The sequence below is a fragment of the Myiozetetes cayanensis genome, unplaced genomic scaffold, assembly GCF_022539395.1.
Source record: "Myiozetetes cayanensis isolate MyiCay16 unplaced genomic scaffold, myiCay2020 scf1, whole genome shotgun sequence".
NCBI lineage: Eukaryota > Metazoa > Chordata > Aves > Passeriformes > Tyrannidae > Myiozetetes > Myiozetetes cayanensis.
Window position 1 is genome coordinate 120,310,906 of NW_026086604.1, and position 17,224 is coordinate 120,328,129.

Here is a 17,224-nt window from a genome sequence, read left to right on the forward strand (position 1 = left end):
CCCTGTACTTACCTGTATGAGATGGCCTATACCACAAATCATCAGGTACTTAGAATTCTAAATTTTACCTCCCCCTCACTCCCCCCTCCTTTTCTGTGCATCACAAGGATGTAGCATTTGGTATACAGCACAAAGAAACATTTTTGTGGGAGGTACTTACTGAAATACTGGCAGCACATGACTAAGATTATAGTGGGCACAGAAGTGTTTACACAAATGCTAAGAGGAAGCCAGCACAGTACAGAGTAACAGGCAGAGAAATAATGGCTGAGGTTAGTTAGAGAGTTCTTGTATGATGTTATCAGTTATGGCCCACCAAAATTTTGCAAACAACATGACTTAAAAGGAAATTAACACTGATGTCAGCCATTGTCTCAAGTCACAGACTAATAAAACCCAGAAAGATTCTTCATCAGTCTGGAGTTATTTCTCTCTTCCATGCTTCATTTAGTGAAGAAGCCTCACAGTTTCTCTTCATGAATGCAATTATAGAAAAATATTGATTTCTTTTTCTACCCTTGTTTGGTTCATACAGAGTTCTGGAAAATATTCCTGTGTAGCCAGTACTCTCCTCAGAAAAATCAATCATTTCTGAGCAGAATACAGTCTAGCTTTCATAGTTTTGCCTGTACTCCTATTTGTTAGCTTAATTCATGTAGCAGAGGATCATAGGAAAGTTTGAAAGTTTTAAGCACCTACAGAAATTAAAGCATTATGACATTCAAGTGGCATTAATGGGATTAATATGTCACTCAAAGTCTCAGTCTTCGAAATTCTATCACTTTTTTTTTGTTCTGATGATTGGGTGATTTTATTATTTGTTTGGTTGGTTGGTTTTTGGCTTTTGGTTGGTTGGCTTGGTTGGTTTTGTTTTGTTTACAGACTGGTTTACTTTCCCCCCTTTCACTATCATATTAACATCAAGAGTCATTAAGATTACTTTGAAAGCAACATGCAATAACCCTGTCTTTGTCTTCCATTACTCTTCTGTTACATCTGCATCTCCTTCTACCTCTTTGACACATCTTGGATATTGATGTAAACAGTGAAAAAGCCATTCTGTGGAGATTTGTAGTCTGATACTGACAGGACACAGCTGAAGGTCAGGTGATAATTTACACCAGTGTATTTAAAGGGTTTTATTACTGTGCTGTTTGTAGTAACTGATCCAGAAACAGGCAGCATCAGTATTGTTATGCTAAGCATTGCATGAAGTCAGAGCAAAATGCAGTTTTCAGGATCTCCTTGAAGTAACCACAGAATTCAACTGTAAAGGGCACAGAGATGCTTTTCATCTATGCTGAAAGGTCACAGATGTCCACTAATTTACAACTGTCATAGTCCCTTTGATCATGACTGTTTTAATACCATTGGCCATCTGATTCTGCAACAGCAGTTTGAGAACCGTGGACTTAGTTTGCTTGCAAACAAGGACTGCAAATACATGAATATTCATGATTGACTGCACCAGATAAGTGAAGGTGATTGACATGAAATAAGGAACTGAAACTCCTGTGTTCTAGCCCCAGTCATGGCACCAAGCTATTTCTTACATTGGCTCCTCCTGTGATGTTGAACAAACAGTAGTCAATATTTTCCTGAGTCAAGGCCTTGTTTTGAGTGCTATCAGTGTGTCTGCTCCCATTGCTCAGCTGTCAGAGCTCACATAACTGGCAGTATAAATTATCAGGATTGCCAAATTCAAGCTGGTTCCAGAGCTGCCTGTTTCACCAAGAGCTGTGAGTTACTTCTGGGGGAGATCTGAAGTCCAAACATGCATCTTACATCTTGCCAGAAGTTGAATCTTCTATTGGAAAAAACTTCTTTCAGACAACTGTGGTAGTAGGTCTTAAACTGGCCCATGCAGCAGGAATAGTGCTCTCACTTTACAAATCCTCTGGAGTGACCCAGGGTGCTCCAGCACTGTTACATAAGGAATGCTTTCCTGCTATTTACTTACCATGAAGTTGCACTTCATTTAAGGCAATTCAAGGTCAAATTCAAATGAAAGCACACATTCATGTAACTCCAAAGGAGACAACACAGTTATACTTATAAAAGACAGCTGCAAATTTGAAAAAAACCCAAACAACTCCAAACAAAAAAAGACCAAATCCAGTGTGCTTAACAGACTTAAGAAATCACAAATGTCACTCTTTCTATACCCCTTATAAACCTGGCCTGCTGTCACATCTTATCAAGGTACTGTGTGCCCCAAACTCCTACTGTTAGAGTCAATTGTTAGACAGATCTCGTAAGTGAGCATACTGTGTCAGTGGGGCATGTTGACTTTTACCACCATTCTCCTCTTCAATGCCTTTCAAGGGATTTGGATAGATTTAACTTTACTCCTTAAAACTCAAGGAGATTTCCAGCTGACCAGCTAAATGAGTCATTGTTCCTTAAAGGGCTAAATGGCTTTTCTCTCCTTTGCAATTCTCTGACAAGTATCTGAAATTTACTAGCCTGAAAGAAAACCAATTCCTTGTTTTCCTAAATTAGTTTTCTTCTGATTCAGTGAGTTGAACTGGCTTTTCGTTGTCAGAGCACGGCTTAGCTGTCTTGTGAAATCCCACCTTGAATTTGTTTCTTGACCAGAGATGTCTTGCCATTCTGAATTAAAATAAGCATGGTGTCATTTTCTTGGGAAAAATGACAATGGAAAAGAGAACAAGAAAAGGGGCTAGGATTATCAACACTCTTTCTTTTAAGGATGACACAACACATGCTAGTATAGGTGTTGTGGCATGTAATGATAAGTGCTTAACTGGAAAACCTTGGCTTGGCTGCCTATAGATGAGCACCCAGCCACCATTTCTGGGTTTAAAGCAGCAGTTGTTGAGACACAACAGAAGAAGCAATATTTCACCAAGCATCTCAGCATCACAGAACACAAAGTGAGCACACTGAATTGGGAAGAGTAAGGAAGGAGAAACAGCCCCTCCAGAATAGCACCATATATCTGTGGGTGATTCATTCAACATCAGAGGCTACCTTCAAAATTTTCCACTTAAACTTTCTGCCTATAAAACAGACATACAACTCACATGAATATTAATTATAGGTCAGATGCACAGCATCTCTTTATATCAATCCAGCATCACTGGTTTAAGCACACACTAAGTGAGGCTTGGATCCAGAGTTTTTAAATTGGCAATAAATATTATAAATTGTATAATATCACACAAACACATACAATTTAAAAATAATTTTTAAAGTCCTTTTACAAGTGTTCTTCAATTACAACAGTGACAGAAAAAAGCTAATCACCCTTTTTTGCCATCCAAACAAGAAGCAGGCTCTGCAGCTCTCTGGGAGCTATGGTGATTGCAGTTGAATTTTGCTACAAAAGCCAGCAGGTATTTGGAGACAGTTGATAAATGGCCTGATGGTTTTGCTAGTCTGTTGTTATGTAGTTAGCTTCTTCTAGGACACATACACCTATGAGACAGCCTAGGTAACTAGATATAAAATGTCCATTTGATGTCAGTGGCAGAATATTAAGAGCAAGGTAAACTGGATAAGGTTTAAAAGCAGTACCCCAAAGGGCAAAGCCCACTAATTATTTTTCAGTAACATTCTATTTGTTCGATCGTGAACATTTTTCTTTCCAAAATATTCACTGTTCATAACCTTCAAGTGCTGGGATCTTTTTCTCTCCTTTTATGTTTATTTGCAAAATTAGCTAAAAGTATACCTAAAATAGTAATTAAAAAAAAAAAAAAGGTGTTTACTATAACTGCATGAAGTATAGATTATGGTTCTCATGAAAGATAAAGCAAAGTCCAGGGTGGAGTCTGAGCAGAAAATGATGGCACCGCTTGTGCTCTCCACACCTGTGCCTTTTGCACACAGCTATCTTACACCCTGGATGCTCACCATCTTTAGGTGTTTAATTCACTTTCTTTATTGTCATTTGCTGGTTACTGAATAAGAGGAAGAAATACTTTTTCTCTCTTCAAACATGTGCCTTTGCAGAGAGAAAAAAGTGAGAAATACAGAACAATGTTCAGATATCTAGTTTGGCATAATTTTATTATCCTTGTTTAAGAAGGGGTAACTTTAAGGCCTTTGAATAGTTTTACACCATAATAGTCCATAACAGTAACAGTTGTTCATTCTCAGTCAGCTGAGGGATGCCTAACTCTGCACACGCCATATGGACCCAGTAGGGCTTTCCAGCCTAATTCAAAAGGAAAGCAAGAGAGAACATATTGTTTGTATTTTATTTATTCTAAATAGGGTTGTAAAGCTATTTAGACACAGATTAGAAATTTTCTAAGCACTGAAGGCTATGTTAATTTATGTTTTAACTAAGCCAAATGACCTCACTAGAGTTTTCACTGTTTGTATCTGTAAAGAACTTGACTCTCTTGGGCAAGTATCTTTTTTTCCATCTTTTCATGAAAACCACAAGTAATCTAAGTCAAATGACTGATCCAGATTCCACTTCTTAGAGTACTGACTTACCATTTACTGGTGTTAACTGAGCAACATAAATATAAAATTCTATGGCCTCTTAATATTAGTATTTTATTCTCAGAGACTACTTTGAAAGTTTTAAGACATCTTAAACTACATCTACATCACCTGTGGTGGTTAAACCTTTTAGCTACCTCCTGTTAAGAGCAGCTCAGCCCAGCCTCAGACCTTCTGCTTTGCGTGTTAAAAGTGTCTCCATCACTGTTTCTAAAAAGAAATCTGCTTTGACACATAAGCAAAGTAGGGCTCCTGTGGTAGGAAGATCTTCACACCCACCTTCAAAACACACAATGAGAAATGCACAATTAAGAAGATGAAAACCACAGACTTCTATAGTGAGGATGCAGAACCATGGCATGAGATCCAGATTCAGCTAAAACAATGCAGAATTCCAGTAAGAGCTACTCAGTTCAGCATAATGTTGACTTTTTCAAAAAGAACCATGTGCCATATGTTTTCTTATGGATAAGTTTATATTTCTATTTTTTCTTTCATACAACAAAGCAGATCATCCTAACTAAACTATCATGAACTTGTCTAGAGGAGGGAAGAACTAAAAAACTATCAATAAACTATCTCTCTTATTATGAAATATTGTGAATGGTGTTGCTACAATAATACTAACTAAGAGTCATTGTAGCTACAGAGTAACTGACATAAAGGGTTAATCGTGCATTATTCGTTCACACTATTAGTCAGATAGTTTTTGAGTCTGATAGTCACTAAACATAGATAGAAAAGTATGTCTCTTTCTGTATTTTCTCATTTGAAAAATGCTGCAGCATCACAAAACATCACAAAACTTGAACCAAACTTTGTCTTAGCAGAATGGCTAAAAGAATATGTGAACACTGGTTTTAAAACATGTCTGGTAGTTTCTGGACAGATGAACTGAGAGCAGCAGAAGTGACTGAAATGAATGTAGAACTGATGGCCTTAAATATCATGTTTTCCAATGATAGTTCATTTAGTAATTGGCTTATTCTTTCAGGATTTTTCATTGTGTTATCCCAGAGATTTTATGCTGAGACACAAGTACAGGCTACAATTTATACATGATTTGTAGTTACATAATACTTGACCAGACTCACTGAACTGAAGAGTCATTATTAGTTTGTTAAGTAATAACAGAAATTTAGTATGTGCCATGATATTTTGCTGCATCTGAAAGCAAAGACTGGCTATTCCTGTGTGGCCAGTTCCCCAGGTACAAGGAGAGTTGCCTTCTTTTTGTGGTATGAGATACATTCAGAGTACAGCCATATCCTCATAAGTACCCTGAGCCCTGAGACGTTTCATGGGACCTCTCAAAACGGAGAGAGTGGAGAGTATATTTTGTCTCTTCATGTGGAAATGAAAGCATACACTTCTGGCACCATCAAAGATAAAAATCCATGTCCTGCTGCTCAGTGTGTTCACTTTGTGCTGCTCTCCTCATCAGCTTCTTATTTCTGAGGAAGTATATTAGAAAGTAATAAACACAGCCTCCACAATGAATTAGACACATTTAACATATTGTTTCTTATATACAACTTATGTAGAGATACGATTAAATTCACTCCAGAATCTTTTGGTTTTGATCGGAAAAATCTCTTTGAAATAAGACGATCTTCAAAGGAAAAAACTTTGAAAGCTTTCTAAGTATCTATTTTAGTACAGTTTGAAACATTTGTTATGACTGGGAAGTCTGGATGAAGAATGGGATTTTTAGAGGGCTAATCAATGCCTCATATTCACTGTACATATATATTTATCTGTGCATATAAAAGTTGAATGTTAGTGAATAAATAAGACAAAAATATATTTTAAAAAAGGGCTTATAGTTAGAACCAAACTCATTGAGACCACTACCGGAAAAATACTTTAAGAAAAAAATAATATGCTTCTTAAGGCATGGAGAAGTACTGTCTATAAAAGAAGCAAATGAAAAAGAGACATTCCCAGTGTGTAAGACACAGGTGGCCTAAGTTCTTTACCTCAGCAAAAGCCAGAATTTAAGGTAACTATAATGCTGCTAAAAACTATGGATGAACCCATACAATTTCAAAGAATCTATGTTGACCCCTAACAGGTGAGAAGCTTATCTCATGGGATTTTTTATTTTCTTTCCTTCTTCAAAAAACCCCTGAGATTTTTAATAATTCTTAATGAGGAAAACATGGCTTTGGAGCATCCCAAACCCCAGGCTGCTATGGAAATACAAAGTGTGAGATTTTTTACTGTCTCAAACTGGCTTTGAGCAAAATCTTTAATTTTGGCTAATAATTGGCAAATGGCAGAGACTGAAGCAAGATGTTGAACACAAGTAACAACATCTTCATATTATGTGCTGGAAAACAGCACTGCCTTAACTGTCTCATTCTCAAACCTGCTCTTTGTGATGAAGAAAAATGGAAAAATTACTAATGAGACACAGTGTGTTAAAACATGTAATAAAATTACAGCAAGCTAGAGATCCCACTGGAACAGTAAGACATCCAATGGGAACTAGAAGGACCATGCAAACTATAAAATGGCAGAGGTATTATGTGAGCAGAAAAACATATTATTCAGTTGCTCAAGCCTATAATGTGCAAGTGTATAAGTAAGAAACTACATGTGTTTCATTAGAGTTGTATATGGCAGTAAAGGCTAAAGTAGAATTACAATATCTGGAGAGCAGAACAGGTTAATTAAGTCTAACCACTATAAACAGAATAATTGGGAGTTAGCTTTGGGGTGCAAGGTCTCTTGTACCTGGATAAATGCATCAGTAATACCAGAATGGGCTGTTTGTCCAAGCAAAGATGTTGGAAACTGTATTTAGATATGCATGTAGCAGAACTGGGACTAATGAGGAAAACACAGCAGCAAGATGGTATTTAGGGTGGTGAAAAAAGATTAAAAAAATGAATAAATTGTACTGAGCAGAGAATAGAGGGGGGTGATATTTTCTAACAGTGGGAGAACAGATGACTGGTGGTAGTGAAGAAGACCTGTACATCCTAGACCCATGAGATGCTAAGGAGAACTCCTTAGACAACCCACTGGGCTCCCCATCAAGTGTATGCCATGGCATGATAGGGAGAATTAAGCAGGAACAGGCTTGCAACCTAACACTAAATGAAGAAAGGGAAAGAATAGTTTCTGTGTGTGACTTGCAAGGGTTTTCCTTGCACCATAGCAGTGTAATGGTGACAATACTTCTAGTAATATAGGTGTGTTTTTCAGATAAATAGTAGTTTAGAGAATTAGTCGTTTCTTGGTGGTATGTTATTTAATTAAAAATCATCACAACCACCTAAATCAGTTACTTCTCAAGTCTTTCAATAACCGTATTAAGAGGAGATGCCAGATTCTGCCCACCCACAAGAAGAGGTGCTGGATTCTGCCCTTAAGATAGGGCAACCCTGGATGTACATACAGACTGGGGAATGAGATGCTGGAAAACAGTTCCATGGAAAGGGACCTGGGGGGTCCTGGTTGACAGCAAGTTGAATATGAGTCAGCAGTGCCCTGGTAGCCAGGAGGGCCAAGCATGTCCGGGGGCCATCAGGCAAAGCATCACCAGCTGGGCAAGGGAGGGGATTGTCCCACTCTGCTCTGCACTGGAGCAGCCTCACCTTGAATATTGTGTGAAGTTTTGGGAACTGTAATATAAGAAAGATATTGTCACAAGACAGTGTCCAAAGGAGGTCAACAAAGGAGGGTCTTGAGGGGAAGCCTTATGAGGAGTGGGTGAGGTCACTTGGTCTATTGAGCCTTGAGGAGATGGAGGGGCATTGCAATCTACAATTTCCTTGTGAGGGAAAGAGGAGGGGCAGGCACTGATCTCTTCTTTGTGGTGACCAGTGACAGAACTTGAGAGAATGGCCTGAAGTTGTGTCAGGGGAGGTTTAGGTTGGATATTAGGAAAAGGTTCTTTCCCCAGAGGGTGGTTGGGTGCTGGAACAGGCTCCCCAGGGAAGTGGTCACAGCACCAAGCCTGATAGAGTTCAAGAAGTGTTTGGATGATACTCTTGGGGATGGTCCTCTGCAAGGCCAGAGAAAGCATCCTGAAAAAGCTGGCAGCCCACAGCTTGGACAGGGGCACTCTCCACTGGATTAAGAACTGGCTGGAGGGCTAGGCCCAGAGAGTGGTGGTAAATGGGGCTGCATTCAGTTGGCAGCCAGTCACCACTGGTGTCCCCCAGGGATCAGTGCTGGGCCCAGTCCCATTTAATATCTTTATTGATGATCTGGATAGGGATCGAGTGTACCATTAGCAAATTTGCAGATGACACCAAGCTGGGGGAGAGTGTCAATCAGTTGGAAGGCAGGAGAGCTCTGCAGAAGGATCTGGACAAGCTGGAGAATTGGGCTGATTCCAATGGGATGAGATTCAACAAGGCCAAGTGCTAGGTCCTGCACTCTGGCCACAACAACCCCTGCAGCGCTATAGGCTGGAGACAGAGTGGCTGGAGAGCAGCCAGGCGGAAAGGGACCTGGGAGTTTGGAGAGACAGGAGCATGTTTGGAGTGAACATGAGCCAGCAGTGTGCCCAGGTGGCACACTGGCACACAAAAAGGCCAATGGCATCCTGGTCTGGATCAGGAACAGTGTGGCCAGCACGACTAGGGAAGTGATTCTGTACTCAGCACTGATGAGGCCCCACCTGGAGTACTGTGTCCAGTTCTGGGCCCCCTCAGTTCAGGAAGGATATTGAGGTGCTGGAGCAGGTCCAGAGAAGAGCAACCAGGGGAAGGGACTTGGACAAAAGTTCTGTGAGGAGAGGCTGAGGGATCTGGGGTTGTATAGCCTGGAGAAGAGGAGGCTCAGGGGAGTCCTCATCATTCTCTGCAACTACCTGAGAGGAGGTTGTAGCCAGGTGGGGGTGGGTCTCTTCTCCCAGGCAATCAGCAACAGGACAAGAAGGCACGGTCTTAAGCTGTGCCAGGGGAAGTTTAGTTTGGATATTAGGAAGAAATTTTTTACAGAGAGAGTATTCAGATGTTGGAATGGCCTGCCCAGGGAGGTGGTGGATTCACCATCCCTGGAGGTTTTTAAGGTGAGGCTGCATGTGGCTCTTAGTACCATGGTCTAGTAACAATGGCAGTGTTGGATCAAGGGTTGGACTTGATGATCTCGGAGATCTTTTCCAACATGATTGATTCTATGATTCTGTATTCTTTGATTCTGTGAAGTCTCCAGTCTAAAGGTTTATAGTCAGATCTTGGCATTAACAGGTGCTTTCCCTATTAGCTGGGGAGAGCCTAAGGCACAGTTATCAACTCTTTCAGTCTTAATCTTCTTTAAACCTTCAGATTCTAGAAATCTATTGTTTCAAAAATCTCAGTTTGCATTTTGTTTTAGGAACCAAGTAGTTGCAAAGGAAAGGGTACAAAATATATCTGAAGTGCATATCTAAAAACAAAAGGCCACAAGGTAAGAAAAAAGAATACAAAATTGATTTTACAACCTCTTCTTTCTCAATATTTGTTTTACAATTATGAAACTCTTGTGATAGAAAAGTGTTGGTATAGGAAACAACTGGCACTCCTGATATCCTCTTAAATGTCTTATGTTTCTGCTGCATGCTGAGAAAGATAATGAAGAAACCACATAATTGTTAAATAATTTTTATGAAGTTTCAGCTGCATTTTTGGAATAGGTGAGATTTGCCTAGAAGCCATTGAAAATAATTTCTCAAGCAGAGACTATTAATCAGATATTTTTTAAAAAATTGTAGGAGTGCTGTCTGATAAATCAGAATATAATTGCAAATGATAGATTTGTTTCTAACAAAAACAGTCACTTTGGCAGCTATACAGAAAGGTAGATTTGAATTTAGCATTGACTTACTGGAGTGTATCAGTTCAAGCAGCAGAAGTGTATGTGTAAGCAGAGAGATGAAGAGTTTTAATAAACTAATCCTTATAATAACAGGCAAATTTTCTGTAATAAGTTTAAGAAGAGAGACTCTCCAGGCAAAAATAGAAACTTAATTTTAGAATCCAAAATCCATATTAAAGGTGCCTGTTGGTAGAATTATCAAAAGTGACAGTAAATTACAATGATTTAAAATATGATTACTTAATGTTTATTGATAGCATTTTATTAGATTACAATTATTTCCTTACTGCTATTTAAAATACTTGATTATGTTATATGGAGCTTTTTGTTATCTTTAGAAAAATAATTCTGACTGGGCAAATTGAAAATCGGAATAATGGTTTCCATACTTATCAGAGTTGAGCTTTCATATTAGTCTTTAAAATCATGGATCATCTTTTTCTAGTTTCAGTATGACACTTAAAATAATCAGGCTGCCATGCAATACACCTCTATGTTTTAATGAAATGAAGTCGGAAAATAACAGACTAGGCTCATGGGACAAAAGAAAAAGCTCTTCTTTACCATCCTTCATCCTCCCTAGTCTTGTTCTGATGAGCAAAGCTTCACAGATAAGAGATGAGCCCATTCCAGATGCCTAATTAACCCCCCAGTCCATTCAGTCTTTAAGCTGCTTGGCAAGGCTGCCAACAATGGATCCAGTTTTGATGGTGATTTTTTGCGTAACAGTGATGTTAAGCTGATTATAATTCTAAAGACTGGGCTGAACACACACATGTATTTTAAATAGACCATTAAATAGAGCTAGACACAACTTTAAGATGGGTGGTTTATTTAATAAAATCTATTTAAAGGGAAAACTTCACCTTCCTCAATCATTCAGAATTTTTGGACAAGATTAAGAAAAATTTAGGAGGACTTTATGAAAAATAAAAATGAGATGTAATAAAAAAACCTCCTGAAGTATCAGAATATTTTTTTGACATTTTCTAAACAGAAAAAAATTGGCTAATTTACACATTTTTTAGACATTCATTAAAGAAATATGACTTTCAGAAGTGGAAAATAATGAATATGACATGCAGGTTCTTGTTTGGGTGTGGTTTTTTTTTTTTTGTTATTGTTGTTGTTGTTGGTGTTTTTTTTTTATTTTTTGTTGGTTGGTTGGTTGGTTGTTTTTTTAAGTAATTAGGTTTTGCTAGAAACAAAAAGTCTTTTGAGTCCACCTAAGAATTCTGTTTGATCAGTCATTGATCTGCAATAAGCCAAACCACAGAATTATTTGTACAACTTCACTGGAAAAATACTGGAATCCCAGAGCCAAAAGGCAGTCTATTGCATTCTGCATCAAGTATGCAGGTCTGGTCCTACTTTTGGGCTTCTAAACTTGCCAGGAGATTGTGAAAGTGAAAGTTTTATCAGTGCAGCATCAGAATACAGCTGGCATAGCTAATCAAAGATCTCTTTCTCACCCAGTGCATTTAGAAGGACTGGATAAGACTTTTCTCTGATGTTTGTAACATCTTCCCTTTCCAAAAGCCAGACCCAAGATAACCACTGCATCTCATTTCTATTTTTAAATTCTTTCCTGTAATGGTACAAGCAGGATTCACACAATATGCTGCAGCATGCAGTAAGCAGTGGTGCTCAGGAAGGGTGATGCTGTCTCAGCTCAAAGGTCTGTATTACAGTATTGATTCAGTTGCACAAGGTTAACACTGAGCCAGCCCTTCTATTCCATACTCATTTTTCAGATCTTTAGCTGTACCAGAATTTGTGCCTAAGCTGAAACCTATCGCTATGACTTATGGTGTAGAAATTGCTTACGTTGACTGTCATGTCCCTCGCTTCTGAAGGAGAAAGAGCTTTTTGAATGCGATGGATTCGTCAAAACGTGATCTGTGCTGAAGTCAAGACTGAAATTTTCAAGATGTACTAATGATTCAAGCGGTCTGGTTTTGAATCATCCATTTAAAACAAATTTGAAGGATGTATTTTCAGAAAACGTTCTTTTCAAATTGGGCAATTTAAATCTTTAGTATGAAAGAAGCTTGATCAGAATCCACAGTTTGGACCACTCTGGTAACATTATATTGGTGACATGAAGTCATTTATTGTTCTTCAGTGGGGTAAATTGCAATAAAAATCTAACTATTTTTCTTTCAATTTTTAACATGTTCCTTCCCCTAAAGATCTAACCAACAATGAGTTTTAAGAATGTTTTCAGATAGGTTAAATTATCATCCAGTATTAAGTTTCTAGAAGGCATCATACTGAACATCTTTTTGAAACCTTTCAGATCACCAATATAGTCTTTCTTGAGCATCTGGTGCATAGTACATCTTTTCACAACACTTCATGGAATGGGGATTTAGGTTCACCCTTGTTTTACAGCTGGAAAACAGATTTACCTGAAGCAAAACAGGAACTCTAAAGCAGAGGAATGCACTGAATTTGTCTCTCCCACTTCCATGTCAGCCTAAAGACTGGGATAGTCACTGTTTCCCTATTCTGCCCTTATAGTACTGGGAAGAGGATGACACTGTTTTGTTATTTCAAGTTACCAGACATAGAGGCTGAATACCACGTGCTTGACAGTTTGGATGTAGTGGATTTCTTTCCCTTCAGCAGCTGTTTCTTTAATTCTAGAGAAGTAGTACAGTGATGGTAGAAGTATGCAGGAGGCAAACTATTTACCTTTGCTCTTGACTAACTGAGTTAGGCTAAATGGCAGGTTTTATTTCCTCACTGCAAAATGGTTATTAACCAAACTATAAGTGTTTTGAGGCTCAGAGTGCAATTCAACTTAATTTTCACTCAAATCAACTTAATTTTCACTCAAATCAAATATTTTTATGCTTGCGCTTGAAATGCTTTGCTACATTGACCCTTTACCATCAGATCTGTAATACTGACTACAACGAAGTATTTATATAGTCCTGTATATGAACCTTAAATTGTCGCTTCTAAATAATTTATTTATTATAAATTAATTTTTAACACCAAAATGAACGTATAAAAATTCAATTCTTGAAGAAACATTTACACTGGGTTCAGAAAAAGAATTGATGATAAAATATTTGAGCACTATATAAAAACCATTTTGCCTTCTAAGAATCATTAGTTGTCAAACTAGTATGTTTCATTAAGCTTTACAGCCTTCACTTCAATATAAAATTTTGTAGAATTGTTTTCAAAAATTACGAAAAATATTCCATCTAGTTTGATTTGATGCAATTCTACTTGGATACTTAGAACTTTCTGTTTTGGGGGAAAATATGACTATCACCAATAACAATTATTTTGGAAAACTTTAATTCTGCTTGATTACTTAAAAAAATACAATTAAAGTACTGCAATTATCTGAAGTATCACAAAATCAGCAGAAACCATTAAGTGATACATTTTCTTTTTCCCTGATCTATTTTTCAATTGCACCTCAATAAAAAAATTATGTTAATTTAAAAGATACTATCAGTCTCCTAACTTTTTATTTGTATCAGTATTCCTACCAGCAAAAATATGAACTGTGTTAAAACAGAACATCTTTAAAAAGTTGATATAGCTCCTACTGATCATGGCTCATTTTTATTGTAATACCTTGTGCCAGAATATATTAGTAAGGCAGGAACAGTCAGAACATCTGGATGAACTTGACTTGCAGGAGAAAAAGTGAGGGTTCATTATCAGGAGTAATCTACCAGTAAGGATGAACCCACTGCCAATGAGGCTTTGCAATCTTCACTTTTGAAATGTCACACACCTGGCTGGTCCTACCCTCAAGCAGAGGAATAATGTTGATTACATTTTCCAACCTCTTCCAAAGCTGTTTTTCCATATTCCTATGATTTCATGACATATAAATCTGCAAAACATATTGACTGGCATCTCAGATTATTTAAGATGAGCAAAGACACTCTGGAGTGATTATCCACTTGCCTCTAGTCCAAGAATTAAATTTTTGCTTTCCAAAACTGTACTCATTATATGAGCAGGCAATTGGAGTGGTTTGGAAAAGCCTTTTCCAAGCCTTTTCCAAGCCTTTTCCACTGCCACAGCTAACTCAAAAGAGAAGCAGCAGTTTAGACAGAGAAAGGGAAAGATTATTTCTGTAACATCATGTCAGAAGGACTTTAGCTTGTTCTTCTGATTTTCCAGATTTGATATTAAGAAAAAGGAATCAGGTGTCACAATACCCTCTTTCTGATAGCATGTTGGTTGGTATTTTTGACAAGTGAGAGATTACATCTAACTGTTCGTAGGACTGCTCTCTCTACACACATACCTCTGCTGTCTCTTAGATGTCTAATTATTACGTTGTTATCTCCTCTGGGAAAAGAATATATTCTTTTTATAAATATTAAGTATCTGATATAGTATTTGATTGCTTCTATGGATTTGGAACTAGATTTCCTAGATGTTACAAAAAACACCAACAATAAGATACAAGGAAGGCTAATTCCTCAGTAATGCAGCTGATAAGTGAAGTTAAAATGTAAAGTTTTCACATTTTAAGTTTCCTAATCTCTACCTAATTTTCATATTTAGTATTTTCTTTGATCGCTGCATTGTACATCTTTTTAATTCTTTTATAGATCAGATAATCTTTATCCAGTGAAACTCCTTTAAGAGTGCTAGCTTGTCATGGTACTATTATGGAGTGGCTTGTGACAACAACTGGTGTGGACAGACAAACACAAAGAACTTCAGAAGTTCTATTGCATGCCTTACTCACATTTTGCTCCCATGTAAGATTTCTTCTATATGTAGCTACCTACCATTTCTGATCAATCAGTACATTTTTTAGAACTGTCACATAACTCTGTAAGTCAGTAATAACATTTCATCAGTAGCAGCAGTAAAAGTAAAGCTGGGAACACAAACAACCTGGCAATGCAAAATTCGGATCTGCGTGATGTACCTGCCTTCCACTGTCTGATACTGAATTTCTTGGACAAGAGTTTTTAGTGAAAACCCCAATTGCAGCATTTGCAGTATGCTGCAGACCAGGTGATGGCCTCTGCCATACCACATAATAACAACAATTCTCCCATGTTTTTGTGCAAAATACCAAATTCTTCTGTGTTCAAGTTTGTTGTCTGTGGAAAATTATTTTTCCAATCAGATTACCAAAGGCACTGAATAAAGCAATATTTTAATGGATTCTACATCACCTTAATGATAGCTCTTCAGCTGCATATAGAAGTTGTTCTGTGCCAGTGTTCTAATTTGTTAAATTTGTCATTTTATAACTGCAATAAATCACAGAGGCCAGGCTTCAAATTTTCTTTTTTTTTTTTTTACAGATGCTCCATGTACAATTTTCTCTGGAGTAAATGGTTTCCAGTGTACATTTCTACAGTGCTGAAATTAAAACCTTCATTGTTTTTAACATGTATGTTGGTTTCTGAGAGTACTAGCCATGAGTGTAGACTCTAGATGAAAGGCTTGAATAGTTTCAAGTCATGTGACTATGTTGCATCTCATGCTTAAAAATAAGCTGAATGCTTTGAAGCTAACATTTTGTCCCTGAAATCTCACTGACACAGCTTCTCTCAAATTTTCATGGTTTCCAAGCCATTAGAGGGAAAAATAAAATTGATATAGAGAAAGTCTCTCCCGCCCTGCCCCCCCGAGAATACACCCATAATCATAGGTCACTTAGCAGCTAAAATCAGCCCTAGCTAAGTAAAATTTGAACACCTAAGCTCTGGGAAAAAAAGTCCAAAGAAACTACTGTTTGCAAGCATCCTAGCATCACTGAATCTGTGGGAAATCAGGAACCTCTTGCTGCTTAAAAATCAATGATGTGGTACTTGAATATAGCATAGAATCATCTTGAAAGAAATGTCACTAATATGACAAGAAAGTTATTAACTATTTCTACCATTCAGGTGAAGAAATCCTACCAAAATTACTGTGGTGGAGCGTGCAACAATATATATTGCTGTGATAAAAGACAGCAGACTGATTTCAAGTAGCCCTAAGTGTGCAAGGTGAAAAAACGAGTGATTTTATTTTGCTTCCTTGACTTTTTCAGTAAATCTACAAAAGTCTATCTCTTCAGGAGTGTCGAGTAAAGTTTATCTCTTCAGGAATGATGAGAAACCAGCTAAACAACAAGGTGACCCTGTATGAACACTCCTTTCATCTCCTTAGTGCTACAATGAAAGATATCCTTTAACAGGATGGAGTCTTTCTGTCAATACCCAGGACTTGACTCAAAGTGTAACATTTCCCTGAAGTCTAAATAGATATAAGGCTATACTACACTACTAGAAAGAGAAATTACTATCTTTCATAATTAAGAGGATCATTTTGTTACTGATTTAAAGAAAAAGCAAATCCATATTAATGAAACAATAGCTCTTCCAAAATAGTGAAAGCTTTTCTATAGGGAATGATGTTCCCTACATGCCCTAGACTTATCACTAGATTCAGGTATTTTAAATCCTGTGATTTTATATAGTAACATCAAAACTAAAATTTACAAAAAGAAAGTGGATTAAAAAGATCTTGCTAAAAACCCATCCACTCAATATCCATCCACACTCTTTTAGAAAGACTGTATGGAAACTAATAAATAAAGCCTTACAATAAGAACTTGGCAGAGTTGGGGTTATTATACTTTTTATTTGGCTGTTAGCACTAACATCTAAAACTAAGTCTAAAAAATGTACATGCAACATGAGTTGATGTTAATATTATTTTTTCCTATAGCTAGTGAACAATCCAGTAACTTCGTATAGCTTAGCCATAAATTAGATAAACTGCTTCACTGATCCTAACTTTGAACAGCATATCTTGCACTGCACCTCACAAAGTCACTACTGTAGGTAAAAATAAACCTTATAATTGAATCATTACCTTCAAATTTTTTTAAAGGAATAGTCTCTTTGTACCCACCATTCCTTTTGAATTGCTCCATGTT